Here is a 14419-nt window from a genome sequence, read left to right as displayed (position 1 = left end):
GAAAATGCAGTTAGGATGCAGTGGTGTCAAATTCTGTGGTAGTGATGTGGCTTGACACATTAGCTAGTGCTGCAGTGTAATAGGAATGGAACTCTTAAGCAAAACAGCTGGCACTGACAATCTGATGTCCACATTTACATGTTTTGGGGAGTTTAAGTTGGTTTAGCTATAGTCTGGCCCCATGGGTTGAATGCCTGTTAGCAGATATATTTCCAGAACAAGAGTTTCCATTTAAATGGGAAAATAAACTAAATGGGGACAATGGGGATGTTTACTTCAGAAGTGCACCTTTGCACCAAAATAAAATGCTAATTCAGACTCACAATACCTGGCCAGAAGTGTTCCTCTACTTTTATAACACAGAAGGAGTGATGTTCATTTCCTCCAAGAAAAAGAGTGTTATTAGCCACAGTCCATTTATCTGCTCAAGTGCAATGTGCTGGCAATTGAGGATGAATGCTGCATGCTTAGAACCATTAACACTTGGAAAGCATATAGAAATGCCCTAAAAAGAAACATACCCTATGTTAACTATACTCTGTGCTTTAATGATCCACCCACGTCCAAATGTTGCCTCCCTCTTTTTTAATCCTTCTTTGGCCGTGTGCCACGTTCACTTGAAAAAAGTAGCTTTTTCCTTTGAATTATGTGTGGTTGAGAGCCCCTCACTAAATGCTGAGAACCCTCTATGCCTGCTGACTCTGGTGAAAACTGATGGCACTCAATACTCTGTAAAGAGCACAGTCTCCTGCCTGTTAGCAAAGGATGTGGAGGGCAAATGGCTGTGTGGGTGTGAGCACGTCTACAGGGAAAAGAGGAAGCAGCTGTGTGTGAGAAAAAAAGAATGACCAAGGGAAAGAGTTGTGTGTATGTGATAGGAGGAGACTAATACAGTTAAAATTGAAGTGATAAATCATACCTGAGATCTCTCTTGAGACCTGTAAATAGGAAACTGAAAAGCATTTCCTTCTATTTATTTTATAAGTGCTATAAACTTTATCAGCTTTTAGTATTGGAGACTCGTGCAATATTTATGGGTGGTTTACTTTAGAAGTTATTCAGCGGTTAGCGTCAGGAGGCTAATGAAAAAGAAAATTGGGATGGGTAAAGGAAAAAGGGCTTTTCCTACAGCCCCATAATAACAAATGCATCACATCTGAGTTGCTTTAGCCCTCTTCCCAATATCTTTTGCTCCTGTATTTCTCTAGCAAATACCTACCCTGAGCTTCACAGCTCCACAGGGGATCACAAAGAGCATCACTTATTGGTAAAACTGAGGACAAAACTTATTCAGGAATTCCTATGAGGTGAATCACAGAAGAAGGAGATTGCACAGTACGACTTGCAAAAAGGAGAGGGTTTAAGAGGTCTCAATAGATTAAAACATGTGAAAGTCCTTCAAATGGAACGGAATCCATGATCAGCTTCAAGTAGTCTTCAGTTGCAATATGGAGGAAGGCTACTGTGGGAACATCCTCTTACACTGGATAAGCTGATGGCAGTATTTTTGAACTGATTTTGCTCTAAACAAAATAAACAAGCTTCTCATCCCTCAAAGAACTTCACACCAATCCATTCCAAATGTCTGTTTCTCAATGTCTGGAAACATTATTCAATTTCCCACACTTATGCAGTTTCATAAGTGGCTTATTTATGTTGTGTTCTTTCAAATGGAGACAACAGCTGTGTTCAAAGTTTGGGGTTTCAAAAAAAGAAAAGAAATCTCTTCAAATTTATATCTGAATGAAACAGCTTTCCAGAACTTACTGCTGTGTAGAATCTCCTTTAAGAAAAAGTTGCAGATTGTTCACATAAGGAAATGGGAACATAAGAGATTGCTGGGCTTAGTTATATGACGGAATTCCCCCAAAAAAGCTGTGAACACAAGACTATATTAAACAGAGAGCATATCTTGTGGGTAAGAGAGGAGGCTCTGTCCCAGCTGGAAAAAGCACTGGCACCAAAAATGGCATGAGCAAAGCACAGGGGCTCTTTGTTGCTCAATTGTTTCTGTACACAGCCATGGGGTGAAAACTGGACTCAGAAGAGAACATGACAGAGGGCAGTTCACACATCTCAAACATGAGATGTTTGCTCAGTCTCCTCACCTTATCAAGGAGGGGACCAAGAGATGACTAACTTATTTGTAAACACATCAAGAGAATTGTCCATTGCTTATGAGGCATTAGTATGGCAGAGAAAAACAAACCAACAAATCCTAACATTAAGCTAGACACAGACAAATTCACACAAGAAATAGGACCTGGTTCTTTTTCTTTTTTTAACAAATCTAAGAATGGAGTACAAAAGTAGGCTGACCTTGGCACATTTTTGAAATCCTCAAATCAAGATCAGATGCCTTACTGGACGATGCATTATTTTAAGCACACACAAGTTATTGGACTCATTACTGAAACAGCTGGATAAATGTCTCTGACATGCGTCACATTAGATGATAGTATGTTATTCCCTTCTGTCCCTTAAATTGTAAGTTTGTGAGTGAAGAAATTACTTAATCCTGCAAATGTAAAACATTGCCTTTATTGTTTGACTGCAAAGACATGTTAAAAAATGAAACAAACAAAAACAAACAAACAAAACAAAAACCCCCAACCAAACACAAAACCAAGTGATCCTTGTATAAAGTGATGTTATAGGGAATATGGTATTTTACCTATGGCTTGACTGTATAGTACAAGTAAAATTTTGGCCAATGGGAAATATGCCTTGAACTTCAAAAGGATGAGGTTTAAAATGCCTCTGCCAGCAAATGTCCATTGTTGTCCCAGATCTGAGAAATTTCCAACTATTCTTCAAGTAAATTCAGGCATGCACTGCCTGCTTGTCTCCTAGAGTCAGATGGACTAAGAGCAAGTTTTGTGGAAATCCTTCAGAGAGCCCAGGAACAAATATTCAAGGATGGTCTTTCAGTAACCTTTTTTTACTATCTCACAGGTTTCTGCTGTTATTGACCCTAGAGAAGACTTTGACTGCATTATTTTTAAACAACCATTTTACAGATTAATTTTTATTTACTTGGATAGGATTTATCAAAAGAGCTGAGAGAAAAAATTCTGTAGAGTAAATAAACAATATGTCTCTCCTAGGATTTTATGTCTAGACCAGACAGTAGGTTATGAAATAATAAAAGAGAGAAAGAGGAGGAAAAGAAGGAGTTGTCAAAGGGGATAGAGGCAGTGTTATACCTAGAAAAGGCTAAAAGAAAAATAATGATGACCTATGGTTCACCTGTTATAAGACAAAGGTTCAGAGAGGGGAAAATGCCTGAGTTACTGGGAAAAAATTATTAAATTATTCTCCTTTTTACTGGCCTAAGGTAAACGTGAGTGAATATGCTACTCTTCAAGCCAGATTCAGGACAGTGATGAGGAACAGTCCTTTCCAGAAAACAGTTTTAGCCACAACATAAAAAATTATCTGCTAGAAGATTAAATCAATAAAGGGCAGTTTTCATAAGTGTAGTATATTCATGTCATTTAATGAAATAAGATGAAGCAAATCTCTTGCATATTATGCCTTTTAATTGACAGGAAAGTTCTCACCTTCGATGCAGGGAGTGATATTGTTTAACTTAAGAGTTGTGTTTTACTTTTCATCAATGACTTGGTTGAAGGAGCAGATGCCTCCTCAGCAAATGCAGTGGCGACACAAAGCTGGGAGCAATGGCTGATATCTGTAAGGGCTTCAGAGCCCTTCAGAAGGACCTTGACATGGTGGAGAGATGAGCAGAGAGGAACCTCCTGAAATTCAGCAAATGCATGGTCCTGCACATGTGGAAGAAAAACCCCCTGCACCAGCACAGGCTGAGGGCTGAGCTGCTGGAAAGAGCTCTGTGGAGAAGGACCTGGGAGTCCTCATGGACAACAAGATGTCTGTGAGCCAGCAGTGCCCTGGGGGACAGGAAGGCCAATGGGATCCTGGGCTGCATCAGGAAGAGAGTTGCCAGCAGGTCCAGGGAGGTGATCCTGCCCCTCTGCCCAGCCCTGGTGAGGCACATCTGCAGTGCTGTGTCCAGTTCTGGGCTCCTCAGGACAGGAGGGATATGGAGCTCCTGGAGCCGGTGCAGCACAGAGTGCACAGATGATTAAGGGACTGGAGCAGCCCTCTTAGGAAAGGCTGAGGGAGATGGGCCTGTTCAGCCTCTGTTGCAGATGATAGATAAATATGATTGTTCATAAATGATACATCGAGATGAGAACAGTTCTCCCAGCTAGCCGGATGACACCCCTGCCTTTGGATGGGTCCTGGGGTGAAATGGACTGTTCCATTCCACCCCCCAAAATATGTATGGTTCACCCCACACCTCTGTACCCTTCCCTAAAACATCAGTGTCTGTAACCCCATTGGATATGCCTTATCCCAACCCACCTAGGAGCCCCTGATAAGGGGGCTCCGAGGGGCCATGCGGCCTCTTGGAACCTCTTCCCCTCTCTTGGAACCTCTTTCCCCCTCTTGGAACCTCCTCCCCTCCTGGGGTTTCCCCTCTCCTAAACCCTTCTTTTGTCTCTCGCCTCCCCCAACCTCTGAGGCCTGGCCACGTGCTGCGTCTGGGAGCACGAGGCAGGACCTTCTGCACCCCCAATAAACCTCTTTCCCCAAGAGCAAACTTCAGAGATCTCTGCCTCCATTCATCCACACTGTGCTGGAGCATGGTATTTTTCTTCAAGCCTCCAGAAGAGATGACAGAGGGGACCTCGCCAATGTCTGTCAGTATCTGAAGGGAGGCTGTCAGGGGGATGGAGCCAGGCTCTGCTCAGTGGTGCTGAGCTGTGGGAATCCAGGGCTTCCCTTTGGCTGCCCTGGAAGGCCTGGGACCCTGGCAGGGGGTCAGGAACCCCCCTGTACAGAGCCCCCAGAGACACTGTCTCTGATCTCTGTCCATGGAAAAGTGTTTTCAATCTTACAGGATGAATTACAAGCTCTGAATGTTTGATATAAGTAATAATTAAGCGTGGCACAGGTGCAAAAGTAAAATTTTAGGATTCTAGATTAGGGGTTCAGAGGGCACAAGATGGAGGAAATTGGGTGTGTCTTGTCCTTTTTCTCCTTCTTCATGCCCTCCATGTTTCACTGTAGTGTTGGCATTTTTCTATTGATTTAGGCTGGGGACACACTGTTCAACGTAGGTGACAGATATTGGCACATTATTGTAAATACAGCACAGGTAGTTTCTGGTATTTAATGTTTGTAACATCCCACTGAGGGCAGAGCCCCACACGCTGCCCTGCAGGACAGAGCTGCGGCAGGGCAGCAGAACATGTTAGAGATAAGCAAGAATAAACAACCTTTAAAACAGCACAGACCAATTATGACTTCTTCTTTGGCAATGGGGCAGAAAGACAGAGACTTTTTACAATCTCAGAATCATCAGTACCTCAGACTCCGACACTGAACAATGGGACAAGAGACAATGTGCAGACACTGATGCTCAGAAATTCCACCTGAACATGAGGAACAACTTTACTGTGCAGGTGACAGAGCACTGGAACAGATTGCCCAGAGATGTTGTGGTGTCTCCCTCACTGGAGCTATTCCAGACCATCTGGACACACTCCTGTGCCATGTGCTCTGGGATGACCCTGATTAAGTTGTGAGGTTGGAGCAGATGACCCACTGTGGTTCCCTGCAACCCACCCAGTCTGTGATTTTGTGATGTTAAGGAGTAAAGATTTTTTTATTTCAGTTCCCATATGATGTAGTAAGACCTGTGCACATCCAGACTCAGGAGCTGTTCTTCCTGTTTGTTTTCATACTGAAAAATAAACAATCAGAAGAAAACATACAGGAGTTGTACTTTGTTTAGATGCCAACACCATACCAGAGAAGTCCAGCTGGCAGTCTGAAGACCAGAAACAGCTTTCCTTCAAGCCCACTGTGTATCCTCCGAGGAGGTAGGAAACAGCTGCCTGGGAAGCACAGTTGAACCTAAAAATCAAACATCTCCCCCCATGACTGTGAAAAATTTGATGGTTAGAGCTGAACATGCAAGAGGGGATGGTACTGGCATCAAGCCTTCTTCTTTGTTCATAGACTTCTACCAGCAACCTAGGAGTTTCTCTGAGAGACCGTGGAAGATTTCTGTGATCTCACCCTACCAGCTGTGGAAGTAGGTGGTCCGTTCTGCTAAGGGGTTTTATAATATTGAGGAAAACCTTGAAGTACAAGCCAAGATCCTTCCTCCCCAACAAAAAAAAAAAAAATCTAACTACAAGAAAACAAACAAATAAAAACAAGTTAACAAACAAAAAATAGCATGAACTACACCAAAGACAACTGAGTAAAGACTAATTATTTGCCTTTTCACTGACAGGTAGTGTGGTAGATTTTATCTTAAAAAAACCCTTGTGAGTGTGTGCCTGACCATGACATTTTACAAAGGAATGTGTAGCTGTTTGTCAATGCAGCCATGTACCTTCAGAGAAAAATAACTATTGCTTTGTAGTAAAGCAAATAGCACCATAAACTCTTCTACTACTGAGGCACAGGTTCCTAGCCATCTTAATCCTGTATCTCATGGAAACTAAGAAGTATTTTTCACACCTTGGATACCTTTAGGGGGTCTCTCTAGTGTAGAGTTTCTGATGGCTAATAAGGGTTGAGCTCCCATTGTTGTCCTTTCCTTTTTGAGACACTGAGATGATCTTTGAGTGAACAAAGTGAACAAAGCTTGTCTTTGAGACCTGCCATCCTCATAAAAGAGCCAGTGGGACCAAGAGCTATCTGAAAAAAAAAAAAAAGGCAAAGACAGGAGCAAGAAAAACTAAGAGTAAGTCACTGGAGACCAGGGTGTGTTTGGATGCTTTACAACAGGCTGCAGGGTGTAAACTGCAGACTGCCCATGACACAGGTTCTTCAAGTGTCCCTAGAAGAGTGCGGGTGCAGTTCACAGACAGCAAAGCTGTAGAGGTCCACTCTGCTGCTGTCTTGAAGTAATCTTTGCCAGTTCAATGGGCAGGTAAATCCATCCAGGAAAGGCTTATCCATGAAAAAGAAGATGAAAATTACTTTGAAGAGCTAGAATGGGACCTGCTGTGATGGGAGAAGTGTCAGTAGAGGTGACAATGGCTTTCTCACCAGGTGACAAGACCATAAATGTCAATGGACATTTCATTAGAGTGAAGGAAGAAAAGTACAGACACATAATAAAAGGCACAATGCTGACAACAGCTTCTCCTTAGCAAACATTTCTGGCCCACTCCTCTGTCATACACACAAAATTTATTGCCACTCTGCAATGCATTAACCCTTACTATATTAGCTAGGGCCCAGGGAATAGCCATTTCCATGCAAGCTATGTCCAGCCATAGGAAGAAGACTTGGCTGCAGAGAGAAGGCTAATCATATCCTGCCCATTCTGCCTGAAATCCCTCTTTGTCTGCTTACCCAGCATGATCCAATTGCTCCTCCCCACACCTGCTGTTATATTCTACAAGCCTAGAACACACTCTGTACACAGAAAATGTGTTTCTGGTCCTCACAGCCAGTCTCTCATTGCATGTGTTGATAACATGCTGGCTTCCTCAACTTCCAGCTCTACTTTTCACCTCTGCCTGATACTAGATCAGGGTGGGCCTTGAGCAATTTCTCAGGAACTGTACTGCAAAGAAGGATACCAAGTGAGGGAATTTGCTTGTAGCCCACAGCAGACCTCATAGCCTAAAGGCAACCATGCTGTAAGCAGGCAAAGATCCACAGACTTGGGGACTCTTGATATTTGGAACAAAGAAAATCTTTCCCCACCAGCTTTTCTTTGGATTAATTGCAACCACTCCTATTTTTTTCTTGATGCCCTCCTGGAAGATCTTCAGGTGTGCAGTACCTTCTTTAGAAAGTCTATTCCAGTTTGTGTTCATTGCTTCTTTTTTTCAGCTTCCCCCTCCTCTCCGGGGACTTCTCATCTCCCCCTCTCCTGCTGCTCTGGGGAAATGCTAAAGCTAGCTGCTAATTAAAGTGGTTGCAATTCCCCACTGGCACAGTGGCACCAGGGTCTGAAACCATCCTGTGTCTGTGTCCCCTAGACACAGCCTGGCCATGCTCACTCCTCCTGTCACAGACTTTCCCATACTGGCTCCAGCAGGTTTCTTCTGTGTTTTCTCATTGGTGCTAATCTCTTTCCAGTGCTGCAGGCAGGGGGTTGGAAGGTCACTCCACAGATAAAGTGAAGATCTCCCCGCCCTGGAAACAATGAAAGGAAAAAAGCTGTGGGAGACAAGATGAAGGACTAAAGCAAAGATACAACTCTGTCTTGTGCTGTGTCCACAACAACAGCATTTTCATTTGATTTTTTCTGTTGTCCTTTGTGGAGGTCCAACACACAGAATAGTGCCTGCCACCCAAACAACACAAACATGTAACCCTCTTACTGCCCAGATCAGCGAATTGCAGGAGCCATGTCAGCATGCACACAATGTATGGCTGGCCCCACAAAGCAACAAAAGTTAAAAACTGGCCCATGTTTCTCCCCACACATGTTCTGCCCGCCACATCCACATCCACAGCTGTGGCCCTCACTAGTGCAGCATAGAAGCATGAGAGCATCTTTTGTGCAGCACTGAAATGCTGTCACTGAGCTGCAGCATCACTTGTCATTCACAGCCACCAAACAGAGCTCACGTTGTGTGACTGCACACACCACTTCTGCAGCCACTGCTCACCATGATAGTGTTGTCTTAAGTTTTAGCTTTCATATTTTTCAGATTCTGTGCTGCCTAGGTGTGTAGTTCTGAGCTTCATATTAAGTATTGGTAAGCTCTTTTCACAGAGGAGGTAGACAAAACAATTCCTTGTCTAACTTGGGACCAAGGACAATTGTTACAAATTTCAGGCCCAAGAGCATAAACAATGGTGTACTGAAGAGAGAAAACAAGAAGGATGGGACATCATGATCTGAATTGGACAATTAACCCAAAAATGCAAATAGACCAAAACTTATAAAAGTGTGAGACCTCATGACCACTTGCCCATTTTGTGGCCATTTTAGGTTCATCCTGGGTGTAGCCCTGGCCAGGCTCTTGTACTGCCCAAGGTGTATCCATTGAGGCCTTTTAATAAATGCCTACTTTAACTTTGTCTAGCCTCTGTTCTAGGCCAGCCTTCTCAAGGCATGAACAGTACTATTACTCTGGCTAGAAATGTCCACCTCAAGCATCTCTTGGAACAGGGAGACTCTTTATGTTCATCTGGAGAAGACTTTGTAGCTGCATCATATACCAGCATCATCTTTATTAGAACTAGCCCAGGCAATGCAGCAGAGGCACTGCAGTGTTTAACCACAGTGGACATCTCTTCACCTGGCATGTGATACCTTACAGTCCCTGTCAGGAACTGGAGGTGCTCCTCTGTTAGGTGGGAGCAGGCAACACAGGCTTCAAGACCCAGAGCTGCACCTCAGTTCTCTGAACTAAGCAAAACTCAGCTACAGAATCACACAATTTGCTTAGAAAAAACCTCTGAGATCCTCAAGTCCAGTCTATCTCTGAACATCAGCATGTCAACAGGACCACAGCACTGAGTCCCATGTCCAGCCTTTTCTTAAACACCTCCAGGGATGGTGACTCCACCACTTCCTTGGGCAGTCCATTCCAATGTCTATTCACCCCTTTCTGTGAAGAAATTCTTCCTAATGTCCAGCCTGAACCTCCCCCTGACTATGTCCTCCCATCCTTTCACTAGTAGCTTGGTAGAAAAGGGACACCCCTACCTGGTCTCAACCTCTTTTCAGGTAGTTGCAGAGAGCGATAATGTCACTCCTGAGCCTCCTCTCCTTTGTCTACATAGAGATGTCTATCCATAAACTTCAGAATATATACCCAGCATCTGTGTTTCAAACCTTCTATGTAAACCATCATCAGACTCAATTAAATAAGCACAGACTTGTTCAAAATCATGCTCATACACAAATATATGTGTACAAGATATATCTCTCTCATCAGTCACACACACAATACACAAATGTACACATGGATCCAACTGGAAAAAAGTGCAGAATCAAATAACTGTTTTCTGAAGGTACCAAGGATATACCTGACAACCATTCAAATGACTTATGTGGAGATACAAAAAATGCAGTGGTAGGAATATTTCATGCAGTAATGTTTTCCAAAGAACATGAGAGACTGAAGAACATGATCGTCATTTATAATATAAGGCAGAACATCTTGCATAGCCAGTTCAAAGCCCTTTGTTGATGCAAATGAAGTTCAACTTTGCCACCTTATGGAGAAGTAGCATGGACGGGCTCTCTCTGCCTGGGGATGGCAAGCAGAGGGCAAAAGGAAAGCTGGGAGAGCTCCACCCTCAGGGTGATGCCAGGGGAGCAAGAGGAAGATGGGCAGCAGCCACTGCTCCAAGGGAGACAACGCACACCCAGTCACAGCCACTGGCTCACCCACATCAACCTGCATGCGTGGCAGCACCTGTCTCAGTGGCTCTGACACAGAAAAGAAGGCAGAGGAGCAGTGACTGTTCTGCTGCCACCAGCAGCCTGCTGCCCTGGGCAACTGCCTGTGTAAGCTGCGCTTAAAGCTGGCACTAATCATGCTGGCCTTGATAAAGTTTAGGCTGAGGGGACTTGGCTGCTTTGGACATTGTTACCCTGTATTTTTCTTTCAGCTATGACAGACAGTCAGGCAAGGAAACAAATAAAAACATTATCACTGAAGTTGCCCAGAAGCTTCCATTCAATATGCAAGAAATTGATATGGGAAAGTTAAAACAGCTGCTTGGAGATTCAGTTTTAACAACATCAGAAATTTACTGTCAGGTGTTTGAATTGAAAATCTCAATGAAAAGAAAGAAATTGAAGAATAACATAGTCAAAAGTTTAAATGAAAAGGTTTGATTTTTGATTATTGCAAACCAAACCATTTTATGCCAAAATACTCTAATTGACAATAAAATAATATTTTTGAGTTTGAAGAGCCATTTTTTTTTGAACTTGAAGTAGTTTATGGGAAATGCCTTATGCTCCTATTTCATGTTACCTCATGGGATCTTCAGGAAGATTTCCTATCCCATGTCAATCCGAGAGATTCCATTGCCATCACAGCTGTGTGCCACAGTCACCATGAGTAATGGTGGTTGACAGGGGTGCTTGGCTCTTCAGGGAAATGAGACAGCATCCTGCTTCCAAACAAAAAAGAAAAGCAAGTAGAAAAGAGGTGCAGAGACACACTGATAGCAAGAGGCATGGAAAGATCCTCAAGAGGATCTCGGGCTCAAGACTTACACACAGTTCCACTGAAGAGTGAGTTTGCAGACAAATACTGACTCTGCTAAACTGGGACCATCAACAAGTCTATGAAAAGAGCACTGTGCTAACTAAAAGCCTGAATAATAGCTTATGAACTCAGTAATTAAAGATTAAACAACACGACTATCAACAAACTTTACTAGCCAGGGGTACTTAAGGAACAATTAGTTGTTATTTCACCAATGAAAAATCATCAGAACTGACAGGGTTAGGTGGAAGTAGCTGTTTCATGTAGTGTTTAAATACATTTATATCTCCTTAGAATCAGTTGTTTGGGTAAAAACTAGAAATGCATTCAGAAAGGATTCTGATAGTTTCACTGCTGGTAACAATGCAACTTTATTGCTTATCTGTGACTTTTAAATTTCCTTATTTGCTAATGTTTGCGACTTTGGAAGGTGGCTAGAAAAGATTGCTCACTGCTTGCTTACTGCTTTTAACTGGCCATGCTAAAACCATAAAAATGGACAAGGCAATCTTACCAGTGCCAAGGTGTCAGCTTTTAGGTTATGTCCTACCACCAGCACTCAACCACATGGGCTGTCTTACACCAGAGTGAAAATGTCATCCAACATCAGCTCAGCCAAATATATCCAACTGCTGTTAAGACATGCAGGGATGTTCCCAATAATGTCTGTCTCAACTGTCATCAAGCAGTAACTATCATTTCTCCCCAGATCAAAACATAGTCTGTTCAACAGGGAGCTAATAAAAAAAAAAAAACCAACTAATTCTGAGGGGAAGAATGACAGGAAAATTTTTAGGCACATAAATTATTAATATAAAAAAGATGATGTTGTTGTTCAAAAATAGCCCAAGCTGCTAATAGATAATTTGGAGTTACTCTTTGGGCAACAATTGAAGCAGCCTGTCTAGGAAGGGATTCTAAATTCATACTTTCATTAAGGTCATGAGTAAGAAAGACTTATGCCAGAGATTGCAGCAGATTTGTTACCTTTTTCTGACTGAAGCTGTGCAAATAAGAAAAGAAATATCCACTTAGATACTGAATAAGTAGTCAAGCTAGAACCAGATTTCTTCTGAAAAAATAGTTCTCTTCCTGTGAAGAGAATCCCTCCTCTCAACAACCTACAGTCAGAAAAGAAGATAGATTACATCAAGCATGCTAAAATATCTCCAAATAAGCAATTCCCACTGTTAGGCTCCTCAAAAAAATCACACAGATATTTTGCTGGCGGCTGCCCATTATTGGAGCCACTTCAATTTGCAGACGGCCAAAGCAAAAAAGTCTAAAGCAAACAAACTGACATTACCAAGCTGATGCCTCTGTCTCAAGTTTCTGTTAAGTCTCATGTAGGAAACTACATACAGTAAGAGGATTAAATTTTCAATCCCTGTATCAAAGCATATGGGACTAAATAATCCCAAAACTCCTTTTCCCACATTCCCATGCTGAGGGTCATGATCAGACTATTAAGAGAGGACAGAAAGGAGCTGTCATGATTCAAGGACTAATTCTACCGTACTTTCCTTGTGAAAGCACAACCCTGAGCAGTAAATTCACCACTGGTTTGCTTTTTTTTCCAGCAGTATTGACCAAATCAGGCAGTGCTGCAGCACCTTTTGAATGCAAATCCCTAGGAAGCTGCAGAGTCTGTTTCTATTTCGCAGCTCATCAAAGGGACTCAGACACCATGGTGCTGTGCTTGCAGACTGAAATGGGTACCAACACCCCAGATTTTCTCAGTTTGCTGAGATCTGGTTTGGCCTTAGACAGCCCATCTTAATCTATTGCCATGGAAACCATCTCATTCCTGGGCACAAGGCCACCTTTTCCTGGGACACTCTGGGTTTTTTCCAGCTGAAGAAGAAGTAATTATTGTGGCAATAAAAAAAAAAAAAAAGAAAAAAAACCAAAAAGCAGGTGTTAGTGGTGAAATACTGGAACAGGTTGCCCAGAGGTGTGGCAGATGCCCTGTTTCTGGAAACATTTAAGGTCTGGTTTGACAGGGCTCCGAGCAACCTGATCTGATTTAAGAGATCCCTGCTCATTGCAAGAGGGTTGGACTGGGTGACCTTTAAAGGTCCCTTTCCACCTAAACTATTCTTGACTCTGTGAATATTCTAAGTAACAACACAGGGACTATAAACAGATTCCTCTCTCCTGTGTTTCAAGGAAGCCTTCTGATATTTATTGGCTGTTGCCAAGACAAAAAAAAAGAAAAAAAAAAAAAAAAAAGAAGAAAAAAAAGTGGGCTTGCTGAGACATTGATGGCTTGTGGGATATTGACCTTACTGTTTCTCACCAGATGTGAGACAAGAGGGATATTGAAGATGATAACTTCTAATAGTCACTACAGAGAAACATACAACAAGATAAAGAATTCACTGTACAGTAAAATGCTCCACAGCCATTCTGTCAGCAAGGCTGATTTTGTCAACATAACAACTGCCTTGCTCACACAGAGATGTGCCATATGTTTTTTACAACCAATTATCTTCTCCACAGCTAGAACACGTTCCCCTACTAAGCCAAATCCTGCAACTTCTGGTCCCTATCAAGGTCCCTGAATGTGCAGCCCTGCTACAATTTTCTTCCCAGGGCTAAAGATCTTTGCCCAAGAGACTTGAAAACCCCAAACAGCACCTATGAAAACCCCAAATCAAACATACCTGAAAGAAGGGAAAGGGAGAAAGAACTACCATCTCCTCAGAAAGAACCACTAACTAGAAAAGGAAAGCAAGGAACCACTTTGCCTTCCTGCAGCTTCCAAAGACAGCATGTCATGAGTGCCATGACAAGGAGCAGCCACCCACAGGAAGGAGTGGGCTCAGGGTCATGCTCTGCATTCTCTGATATTCCCATGCCATCAAGACACACTAGTCTCACTGAGCTAGTGGCCAGCTATCTTCTTCACTCTGTGAAGAAATAGCCAGAAGGCTCCTTTTGCTTCTCAGTTTGGAATCAAGTCTAATTTTAAATTTCAGCAAATCTGCTGAAAAATTGAGCTATTGCTTTCAAGACAGCCACTATGAGGGCTGCAGGCATGGCACAGAAGTAACCATGTAACTCTTAATTTTCAAATGGGATTGTGAATTCATTTGTTTCTTCACTGAAAGAAGGAGAAACATAAACACACATATGCACACCAAAGCTGAAACACAGAGTGAGGAGTCCTTTTCCCT

The sequence above is a fragment of the Lonchura striata genome, chromosome 1 (assembly GCF_050655825.1).
Source record: "Lonchura striata isolate lonStrDom1 chromosome 1, ASM5065582v1, whole genome shotgun sequence".
NCBI lineage: Eukaryota > Metazoa > Chordata > Aves > Passeriformes > Estrildidae > Lonchura > Lonchura striata.
The sequence above is the reverse complement of the archived record's forward strand: the minus strand, read 5'-3'. Positions refer to the sequence as shown.